An 11,551-nucleotide genomic window follows, 5' to 3' on the forward strand; every position below is an offset into this window, starting at 1 on the left:
AGACTTCCTGGACACAGCCAGGGCTCTCAGGGCACTGCCACTCTCTCTCTGGGCCTATCGGGGTACCGTGCTGGAACAACAGTGGCTCACATCAAGGTGCTTACATATTATCAATGGTGGCCAGTCAAGACACAAAAGCAAACATCCGCCAGTCCCACTACATGATGGTATGTTCCCAAACAGTCAAGCGTCCATTAAATCAGGGATAGAAGGCAATTCCTCATAGTCCATAGTCATTCGCCAGGGCTGTCCTGGGGGTGAGGGATGACCTTGACCTCACCCTCATCTCACAATGAGGACTCAGCAAGCGTTTCCTCCTGGGACAAGTCCCGCATCCAGGCTGCGTCAGCAAGCAGTTCCCAGCCCACAGGGCCGCAACAACCTTCGCTTTCTCCGCTTTCTCCGGCCTCTGCTGGTTGGGGAACCATCCACATCTTCCCACCGCTCCACGGAAATCGAGCTCTCCGGCAGCTGCTCCTCCTGGTCTTCCTCAGACTGAGCTTTCATACGCACAAACTGCTCCACTGCCCTTCGGAGAGCTTTGGCCAGCACCGTATCCTGCCGACTACGCCATGTGTCACGCGGTGGACCCTGCTCGCTGCGCCATTTGTCGTGCAGGGTCTCAGCTCCCGCTCCCCGCCCAAGAACGCAGGACACGGTAAGGCCAAAAAGGAACACCCACGGAGCCATAGATAGGGGAGTCAAACCAATATATTCTCGCTGGCGGCTGGGCTGGAGACACAGGAAGTAGGATCTACATAATCTGCCTAACAGCAGTCCGCGCTTGCCAGCCACCATCTTCTTGCTAGCCCCCATTCCTTTTTGCTAGCATAGCCACAGCCGTTATATTAGTGGCCAATGGCTTACGGGTTACAGCTGACGGCCAACTAGCCACAGCTGCTGGCATCTGATCACAGTTTATGGCCATTTACTACCCGAGCCAGCACCTTTTCTATGTGAGGCCGAGAGCCTGGAAACTGTTTTTTGGGGTTTTGTCCCCACAGGCTCTGTCCCCACAACATATGATACAAAAATATTTTCCTGTAATAAGGATTTCACATGCCATATATTTTGGGATACAATTAACATGTTGTTTAAACAGCCCAGTAAATACACTTGTACTATTTATATTTTAGAGCTTATACTTTTTTTTCAAATCGTAGACGATTTCTAGTTTTATATTCTCAAGTAGATTATCAATAGGTGATAGAGGAACTTTTCGATTGAATTTAGATTCAAATTCAGCAGGAGCTGGAAAGAAAAAGACAGAATTATGTTCTTTAAAATACAACTAAGTATAAGTGTTAAGAAGAATGAGAAAACCTCTAGATGAGGCCACAGCTCACAACAGGAGATCATATTCAATACAGTTTGCCCACGGCTGCACACTGACTTGACTGCTATTGTGGCCAAGTATCAGAGCTTCTGGTTGTCTCATCCTTCATTCATTTATAAACAAGGTCGTACGACAAGCACTGAAGTTACAAGACGAAGATGACACGGTCCAGCCCTGACCCATCATCTACTATAAGCTGAAGGAACAGATGAACAGGCAATTTCCATTCAGAGGCCCCTATACCATACAAATGCACAACAGGACGCGAGTGGGACCCACAAAAGGGACATCCCAGTATTGATTGTCTGCTCTCTGGTGGAGGTGACATGGATGTTGATGCCTGAAGGACAAGGACAGAGGATGCCAGAGAGAGGGAAGACGCAGATGCGAAGACTAGTGTGGGGGAGAACACTACGGAACGAGAAGTAGTCTGGTTTAGCTAGATGCTAGAGCAAAGGGGCAAACGAGGGTTGGTAGCAAGATATAGGCTGAGATGTTTGGTGAGAACTACATTGATTTGGGTGTTTTCATTCCATGCAAAGCAATGTGGAGTTTCTCCTGAGGGTACATGGTAAACTAATGACAAAGTAAATGACTGGAGATTTAAATGTCACCCATCAGGTGACAGCTACAGTGTTTCCTCCAAAAATAAGACTAACCAGAAATTAAGCCCTAATGCGTCTTTTGGAGCTATAATTAATATAAGACCTGGTCTTATTTTCGGGGAAATATGGTAGCTTGGCCCTTCTAGGAGGTACCGTATTTCCCCAAAAATAAGACCGGGACTTATATTCATTTTTGCTCCCAAAGACACATTAGGTATTATTTTCCGGTTAGGTCTTATTTTCGGGGAAACACCATATATGAACAGTAATTGCTTAAGTATCACTAGATAAGTCTTGTTATTGGGCCTCATTACACTGGCAAAAACATAAAAGTTGATGAAGCCCCGTTTTCAACGTGCAGGTGGAAAGTTCCATAGGGATGGCAGAAGAAAGGAAGGGGACAGGCCATAAATAAAAAGAGATACATAGACTCTTGAGATATTACTCATATGACCTTGTCTTCACTATGAATGTTTATGCTTTCACCTTTTTTATTTGCTAAGGCCAAGAAAATATTTAATGTAGTATCTATTATCAGAACATGGAAAGGGATGCCATTTAATATTTACATTTTATTCCAGAAATCAATGATATCTAACTTGAATTAATACATTTTGGCAACATACCGTCTTTGTATAGTTCTTTAGTTTTTTTTTCCTGGTACTCCAGCAGCGACTGAAATAAATCAAATCTTATTATAGCATTTAAGGTAAACAAGAGACTTTACTGTAGAAATGATATATCTTATGAAATGTGCTCTTTAAATAATGCCTTTAGAGAATAGACTTAACGTATGATTTATATAAATACAAAAAAGTTTAAAAATGAATAACATAAATTACTGCTTATTTTGATTGTACATAATAGAGACCATCTATATGAGATGCTATTTAGATTAATCTGACCAACAGTGCAATTGATATTGGTCTACCTAAGATACATAATTTCAAAAGAGTGACGTTTGATTTGATTGGTACAATGAAGTTTAAACAAGTCAAGTCATATTTTACACTGAATGCATTACTTTGCAATTTTTAGAAAAATTGTCCTTTATAAATGTTTCTTGTTCTTTGTTTTTACTTTAATGGACTTTTCCTTAAAATGAGCTTTCCATTCTTGCACTTCTAGAAAAGTAATCTTAAGGTGTATTCTAGGCTCTTCATTTTTCAGCATAGAACCTTAAAGACATAAAATGATGAAAGTGGTACTCTGCCGTCATGTGAAAATTCTACTGACAGAAACAATAACCAAAACGATTTTGCAGTCTATGACTGAAACATTACCGTATTCGTATGCACAGAAAGATTTCCGAAAAGCTGCTTGAATAAAGTAAGACCTAGAGCCAGTTTTCAAATTTACTTTCTCATTTATGACTTTGTAGAGTTAGAAACAAAAAATAATATATAATTTTTAAATGTGACTTTGTTCCTTAGAGATCAGGTCCAATTTTTGAAACACTAAAATAGCTGTAGTTATAGTCTATTTAATTATGAAATGTGTGGGAGTATTTCAAACTATATTACAAGTGTCCCAGTCTAGAGTGGTCTTACTGAAACCTTTCTTCTGAAAGCTATCCTCTCACAAAATGTCCAAAGTAGTGCTTAAAATAATATCCAGAAATTAATAGACACTATGGTGACAACAATGTGACAGCCAATCCTTGTACAAATTTAGGGGGAATGTGGGAAACCGTGCTAAAGTGCTAGCAGGTATTGTTTTGTGAAATGTTGAACCTTTGACTTCCTTGAGTGGTCTGTGCTCCCAGCAAGGCAGAAGTTCCTACTCTGAGAACACAGAACCAGACAAGGTCAGGAAGTGTGGAGCTGGCCAAAAAACAGGCCCTTGTGTATTACCTTTATTGTAACTACTAGATGGCAGACAGTTCTGTTACTTTTTGATGCCCAGAGTATATAAGCTGCAAAAATAAACTTGGGCTGAGGCATTCTACTTAGATCTGAGGCGTTCTACTTAGAACTGCGGCAGTCTACTTAGAATTGCCTGCCCTCCTGATCCCATCTTTGTCTCTCTTCTATTTTTTCTCAATCCTCACTCCCCACTTCAGGGACTGTTCTTCTCATCGGCAGGCACCGACAGGGGAAGACAAATTTGTTTTCCAATATTTGCATAACACTTTTTTTTGTGAATGGCTTGATAGAAAGGGCTTATAACGTGAATAATGTGACAACAACATCACCAGACAGGCCGTGTAAAATCAATAACTAAATACCATAGAAAGGGAGAGGACTTTCATGAAACAGTTTTAAGTTATTGTTAATCAACAATATAAAATGTAAATCACATTTTTACACGACTTGAATTAAGGAACTACCAATGTAGCGTTATTATTATTTTCCCCCAAAACAGCTCTTTTCTTAAATATTTACTTCAGCACTTTCTGTCGTGTTTCCCCGAAAATAAGATGTAGCTGGACCATCAGCTCTAATGCGACTTTTGGAGCAAAAATTAATATAAGACCCGGTCTTATTTTAACATAATATAAGAATGGGTCTTATGTAATATAAAATAATATCAGACCAGGTCTTATACTAATTTTTGCTCCAAAAGACACATTAGAGATGATGGTCCAGCTATGTCTTATTTTCGGGGAAACACGGTATGTTTATTTCTAGGTGAGGAGTGTGTTCAGATGGTGGAAGTAGCTTGAAGTCCAACATTAATAAGGACAACATATCTGCAGTCTTATTATACTTTTCCATTTATCAAATATATAGAAAGGTGAGAAAATTATACACAAAAAAATGTATCAGCAAACTTTAATTCAAAGGATTTCAACTAGAAGGATTTTCTCATTACTGGCAGTTCTCACTAGACTACGTCTCGGAGAAAGCTCAGGTTCCACTGGGGACACCCACGGGATAGCACAGCTTAGAGTCTGCATCCCTCCTTTAGCTAGGTAGCTCTACACGTCTCTGCTTTGGTTTGTTTTGTGTTAATTGGGGACTACTGAGGAACAGTTTGCTTTTCCCGGATGTCAAATTGTTCTTTTTTTCAATCTAGTTGTGGATGGTGCATCTCACTGGCCAATGTGGGACTTGAACCGGTTACCTTGGTGTTATGGGCACCTCGCTCCAACCACTGAGCCAACAGGCTCCCCACCAGCAGCCCAATTCCAAGCTCAACCCATTGCTTCTCACGGGTCTATGTGGGAATCGAACTGTCAACCTTGGTGTTATGAGCATAGTGCTCCAACCACTGGGCCAACCGGCTGCCCACCATGGTTCATCTCCAAGTTCAAGCCATTGTTTTCAATCTAGCGGCGGAGGGCGCAGTTCACTGGCTCATGTGGGAATCGAACCCACAACCTTGTTGTTAAGAACTTGCACTCTAACCAACTGAGGCATGTGGCCACCCTTGGTCTCTGTTTTTATATACCGTGTTTCCCCGAAAATAAGACCTAGCTAGACAATCAGCTCTAATGCATTTTGGAACAAAAATTAATTAAGACCCGGTCTTATTTTACTATGATATAAGACCGCGTATGATATATGATATGATGTGACGTGACGTGACCGGATCTTACATTGATTTTTGTTCCAAAAGACACATTAGAGCTGATTGTCCGGCTAGGTCTTATTTTTGGGTAAACAGAGTCATTAAACAAAAAAAATTTTCTCAAAGAACGGTACTATTCTTTGATAAAAAGAATATTTTTCAGGTCTGAAAGTCACTGATTTAGTGAAAGTCCCTAATTTTGCATAAGAGGCAACCAAGACTCACAGAGATTATATAGGTCACCTGAGGTCACCAAACCAAGGAGCTGCGGGCCAGGAATGGGATAAGTCTCCCTATTAAGGCTAGCCTGCTATGCCAGCTACTACCTCATATTCCGGAAAATTCCATCAATTTCTGAGTACAACTCAAAGAAAATGAATATGCAAAACTTTGTCATGTAGCTCAATAATGTTAAAGCATGAGAAACAAAATAGTAGCTTTCTAACTCAAGTATTATCTTTAAAGTCATAATTAAAAATAAAGACAGATTAATATCACAAGTCCTATTAACAGTAGTCAAACACACTCAATTTATAAAGCATAAACATTTCTAAACACAGAAAAGGGAACTTGAAGGAGAAAATCATGAGTTAAAGAAAGCAAACTCAAGTTGAGGAAATTCTTCCTTAAAATGACTTGTCTTTTCCTCAGAATCAAATTTGGCTGACCAATATAAACCAACACAGGTAATATTCATGGTGGGGGTTAAGTATAGCGAAATGGGAAAAACAAAACAGATTTCTCTTTACCATCTAGTGCACTTATGTCCAACCTCACATCATCACAATTACATCATCAGTCTTTCCAGTGTTCCCTAGTGATTTGGGACACTTATCTCTGGATCTTGACAGAGTGGGGCTTTTCCATCTCTTATTCAGCCTTGCATGATTGGGCAACCCAACGCCTCACAAGGGAACAACGTTGGCCTTGGAATGAGGGCATTGACTTTAACATAAACAATTTTCCAATTTATGAGGAAATACTGAAAACTAAACACCTCTTTCCTACCAAAAAATAATTAAAGGAAAAATGTCCACAAGCATATTCTCTCTCATTGCTTCTGCCTTTACACTCTTTCATCTTCTGATTTCTGTGGTGAAACCACTGAGAACATTTTAATTGTGCATCATGCTTAAGAATTTACAGAAGCGTTGGCCATTCACTTTCTTTTTGTACCCAGTCCTTCCTCCAGGTTCACCTCTTTGAAGGACTTGGACTCCATTTAGCCGAAGGGCTGTCCGAAAATCCTTGGCTTTGTTCTCCTATGATTTATTAAGGGGAAGCTAAATGAAAACACAAGGTTGGAGCCCCATTTAGCACAGGCCTGTGCTATGTTTCTCTGCATTAAGAAGGCCACAGTTGTTAGATGGGTGGGGGGGAGGGGGTTGGAGATGGGGGGAAGTTTGAAGGGATTGGGGGGCGGTTGGTGACCACAGGATGGCCTCAGGGTCTTTTGAGAATTACTTTGGGGAATTTACTCAATAGTGTTTGGGGATTTTGTTGGGTGTCCGATGGACATGTTTCCTGTTTGGGAGACCACCTCAGGGATGCGGTGGATGCTTGGTCATGGCATTGTACACCAGAGACTGGACATTAATGAATGCCAACTATGATTTTATGTGTATAATGTGATGGCTCGGTGTGAGGTCGGGGTGGTGGTGGATGGGGGGAAGGGGGTTCACGTTGTGAGGGAAGTAAAAATAAAATAAAACTAAAAAAAAAATAAAAGGAGGCCACAAAACACCATCAAAACCACAAACCACCCTGCATTGATCAAAATGGATATTCTTTGGAATGATGTAAACATCATGTCAAGAGAGACAACCCCTTTCTATCTCCACGATATCTACAACTCATCGGGCATCTACAGCCCAAGAAAGGATCTTCTGCTCAACACACTACGATTCCTTAAAAGACCACGCATCTGTAAAAGGGAAGGAGGGTGCACTGGATGTGAAAGGGAGGCAGGATGGAGGAAAGCACAGGGACAGCCCACAGCTGCAGTTCCAGGGGGACAAGGCTGAGCCTGAAGCCCCAGCAAAGGCAGTGGCGGTGGAGGGGACGGGGTACAGCTCCCACATCACTGCCCAGGGGAGGCTAAGTGGGGCAGCAGCAGCATCCCCCCACCCCTCTCCAGATGCAGCAGTGCTGGCACCACCAGGGACCAGTAGCAGCAGCAGAAACAATTCTCCAGTCTCACGACCACACACAGTGCTACCAGTAGACATAGGGAACCAGGTAGTAGCTCAGCGGGCTCAAGAACAGGCTCCCCTCAACCACCCACTTCCGCCACCTGCGTGGTGGTGGTGACCAGAGACCCTGGAGACCTGGATGCAGTTGCAACACCCATCTCCCTGGTCACCCAGGCTTGGACTCCCACACCCACAGCTAAGCCCCCGCCCTTGGAACCCCCATACTCAAGGAGCACCTGTGGGAGAAAACAGAAACTACACTCTTGTACCATCTACTGAAAACAAAAGAAAGACCCCTAATTTTATACCTGTTTAATTGTTCAAATCGAAATGTACCTACATAAGAAAGTATTCACTACTTCAAATGTGCCTGTAGAGGAACAAGCCACTCAGCAGCATGAAGAAGCAAGGTGACATGGTTAACACTGAGAGAAGATGACACTTCTCCAGAAACCAAGTCAAAGTTACGGAAGATTGTGATCTCTGTGACCGAGATTTCAAAACAGCAGTCATGCTCTCTGCTCATCACACAGAACAGCTAAGAGACTTGTAGGAGGATGACTTGAAGGTGGGCAAACTGGGCGAGCAGGGGAAGTGGGAAGGGAGACGTGGCCCGCATCCATGGCTGCGGAGATGCAGGTGGTGCCAGGACAGAACAGAGACCACAGGAGCCAGGAGGTGGGCTCTTTCCCTGTGTCCCACAGCTCATCTCCCTGCCCAGAGAGCAGCATATCCAGAGTTTGAGGCAGTCACCTCAGCTGAGACCTCCAGCTGGGCCCTAGGTAGGACAAAGGAAGTAAACACCATACCTGGGCCCCTCCCCCGACTCTCCCAATCCTACCCCCACCCTTCCAGAGACTCACGCTGGCCTCTGATCTGAGGAGTAGTGTCAGATTACAGAGGACCCATAGTGCTCAGGATCTGGGAGGACCCGGTTTGTAGCTACTGCGACCCAGGGAAGAAGCTGGGAAGTGTGTGACACTGCTGGGCTGAGAGAGAGAAGACTCCTCCATCCCCAGTCCCCACCTTCTCTGACCTGCCCAGGGCAGGGCAATTACAACTGTGGAGACATGCCCAGGGGTTAGCAGTAGGCAGCAGTCGCAGCTCTGGGCTTTCAGCAGCTCAGAAATCTCCCACCACACACGCACACATGCACGCACGCACACACACACGGAAGAAGTGACCTAAGACTCAGGAGACCTGGGCACAGGGCTGGTTGTGTTACTCTCAGTGCTCATATGTGCAGGCAAGAGCAGAAACTGCACTGACTTTGTAGAAACTACCATCCAGACCCGATAGCCCCACTCATCTACATCTGCCGTCCCAGGGTCACTCTGGGCACCAGGTGACCGGCTCTGCCTGAACAATACACAGAGGACTCTCTGGTACAGCAGAGGACGGCCTGGAGATTACTTGGTGGGCTTAAGCCAAGACTGGCGCTGCGTTTTTTGTTTTGTTTTGTTTTTGTATCTTTGATATTTTGCCTGTGTTGAGTGTGGGTTACTGGTTGTTTTCACACGTGAGTGTATTTGGTTTTGACTTTGTTGTTGCTGTTGTGCTTGGTGATTGGCTTTGTTCTGAAATTCCCCTACACCAGGGCCCAGCCCAAGAGTCACAAGATTCAACACCTCCTGACACCAACTCCAGACCCAACCAGAGTATTATTGGGTTTGACCTACAAGTGACACACCCAGAGGGAATTCTCCACAGGCACAAGAGCCCATAGAGGCCAAGTCTAATCGGAGTGGTCCACCCTCACGCAGCAGATCATCCACCGAGGGCAGAGCTAAGTCTCACAACTAGGCAGCCTAGGATCAACCCCACCTACTGACCAGCCAAAAGCAATGGAAGTTCAACTTTACACAGCACAATATACACAACACCAGGGTCACCTTTGGAGCACACGCACAGGAGAATAGGGAAGTGGTGCAAGTCAGATATAAAGGACACACACTACATAAGATAACCCAGCAAAGACCGAGAATCCTAGGGGATCTACCTAATACATCGAAGCAAACATGGAGAGTCAACCAGAATGGGGAAACAAAGAAACATGTCCCAAATAAAAGAACAGAAGAAACCTCCAGAATTGGAACCAAATGAAATAGAGGTAACCAATCTATCAGAGACAGAGTTCAGAACACTGACGAAAAGAATGTTTAAAGAGCTTAGTGACACCATAAAGAAGGATAGAGAAATCATAATGAACAACCAGTTAGAACTAAAGAATACAACAAGTGAAATAAAGCACACGCTTGAAGGAATTACCAGTGGGTTAGATGAGTCAGAGAATCGAATCAGCGACTCAGAAGACAAGTTAACAGTGAACACACAAGCGGAACAAAAATAAATCCACGCCTATATGGCCATTTAATCTACGACAATGGAAGCAAGAATTTACGGTGAGGAAAAGACAGTCTTTTCAATAAATGGTGCTGGGAAACCTGGACAGACACATGCAAAAAGATGAAGCTGGACCACCTCCTTACACCATATACAAGAATAAATTGAAAATGGGTCAAAAACTTAAATGTAACATCTGATACCATAAAACTCCTAGAAGACAATATAGGAAGCAACTTTACATATATTACCCGGAGTAAGATTTTTACTGATACATCCCCTCGGGCAAGGGAAGTAACAGAAAAAATAAACACATGGGATTACATCAAACTAAACATTTTTTTCACAGTAAAGGAAACCATCATTACAACAAAAAAGGGTCCTACTGAATGGGAGAAGATATCTGCCATTGACATATCCAAACTTTATTAAAAAACTCACTCAACTCAGCTCCGAAAAACAATCAACCCAATTAAAAAATGGGCAGAGGACATGAGGAGACATTTTTCTAAAGAGGACATACAGATGGCAAACAGACATATGAAGAAATGCTCAACCTCACTAACCATCAGAGAAATGCAAATAAAAACCACAATGAGATACCACCTCACCCCAGTCAAAATGGTTATCGTCAACAGATCAACAAACAACAAGCGCTGGCGCGGATGTGGAGAAAAGGGAACGCTAGTGCACTGTTGGTGGGATTGCAGATTGGTGCAGCCACTATGGAAAACAGTATGGAGGTATCTCAAAAATCTGAGAATGGAACTACCTTATGAGCCAGCAATTCCACTCCTAGGCATCGATCCGGAGAAATCCAAAACTCTAATTCAAAAAAATGTATGCACCCCTATGTTTATTGCAGCTCTATACACAATAGCCAAGACATGGAAACAATCAAAATGCCCATCGGTAGAGGACTGGATTAAGAAACTGTGGTACATTTATACAATGGAGTATTACGCAGCCATAAAGAAGAAGGAAATCTTACCATTTGCAACAATATGGATGGACCTAGAGAACATTATGTTAAGTGAATAAGTCAGACAGAGAAAGACAAATACCTTATGATCTCACTTATATGTGGAATCTAAAGAAAACAATAAATGAGTGAACTAATCAGAAACAGTCTCAGAGACACAGAGGAAAAACTGAAGGTTGCTAGATGGGAGGGGGGTGGGAATAAGGGGGAAGGTGAGGGGATTACAAAGCACAATCGATAACCCCAAGATTGCCATGGGGATATTAAAGTCAATTTGGTGAATGTAATCAATAATGTAAAGATTTTGTAGGGTATCTGATTACACTTGTCTCATTAGGGAGAGCACCTCAGAGATGATGTAGATGCCTGACAACTGCACTGTACACCTGAAGCTGAAGCTGAACAATAATGAATGTTAATGTTAACTACAATTGTTATGCACACACACATATACATGTATGTATATATATGTTTACAAGAAGTAGAGTACAGCATGAGGAATAGAGGCAGTGGAAATGTAATGGCTGTATGTGATGTCAGAGGGGTCGTTGATGAGGGGAGAGGGGTCATCATTATGTGA

This window comes from Rhinolophus hipposideros (genome assembly GCF_964194185.1).
Source record: "Rhinolophus hipposideros genome assembly, contig: HAP1_SCAFFOLD_139, whole genome shotgun sequence".
Taxonomy (NCBI): Eukaryota; Metazoa; Chordata; class Mammalia; order Chiroptera; family Rhinolophidae; genus Rhinolophus; species Rhinolophus hipposideros.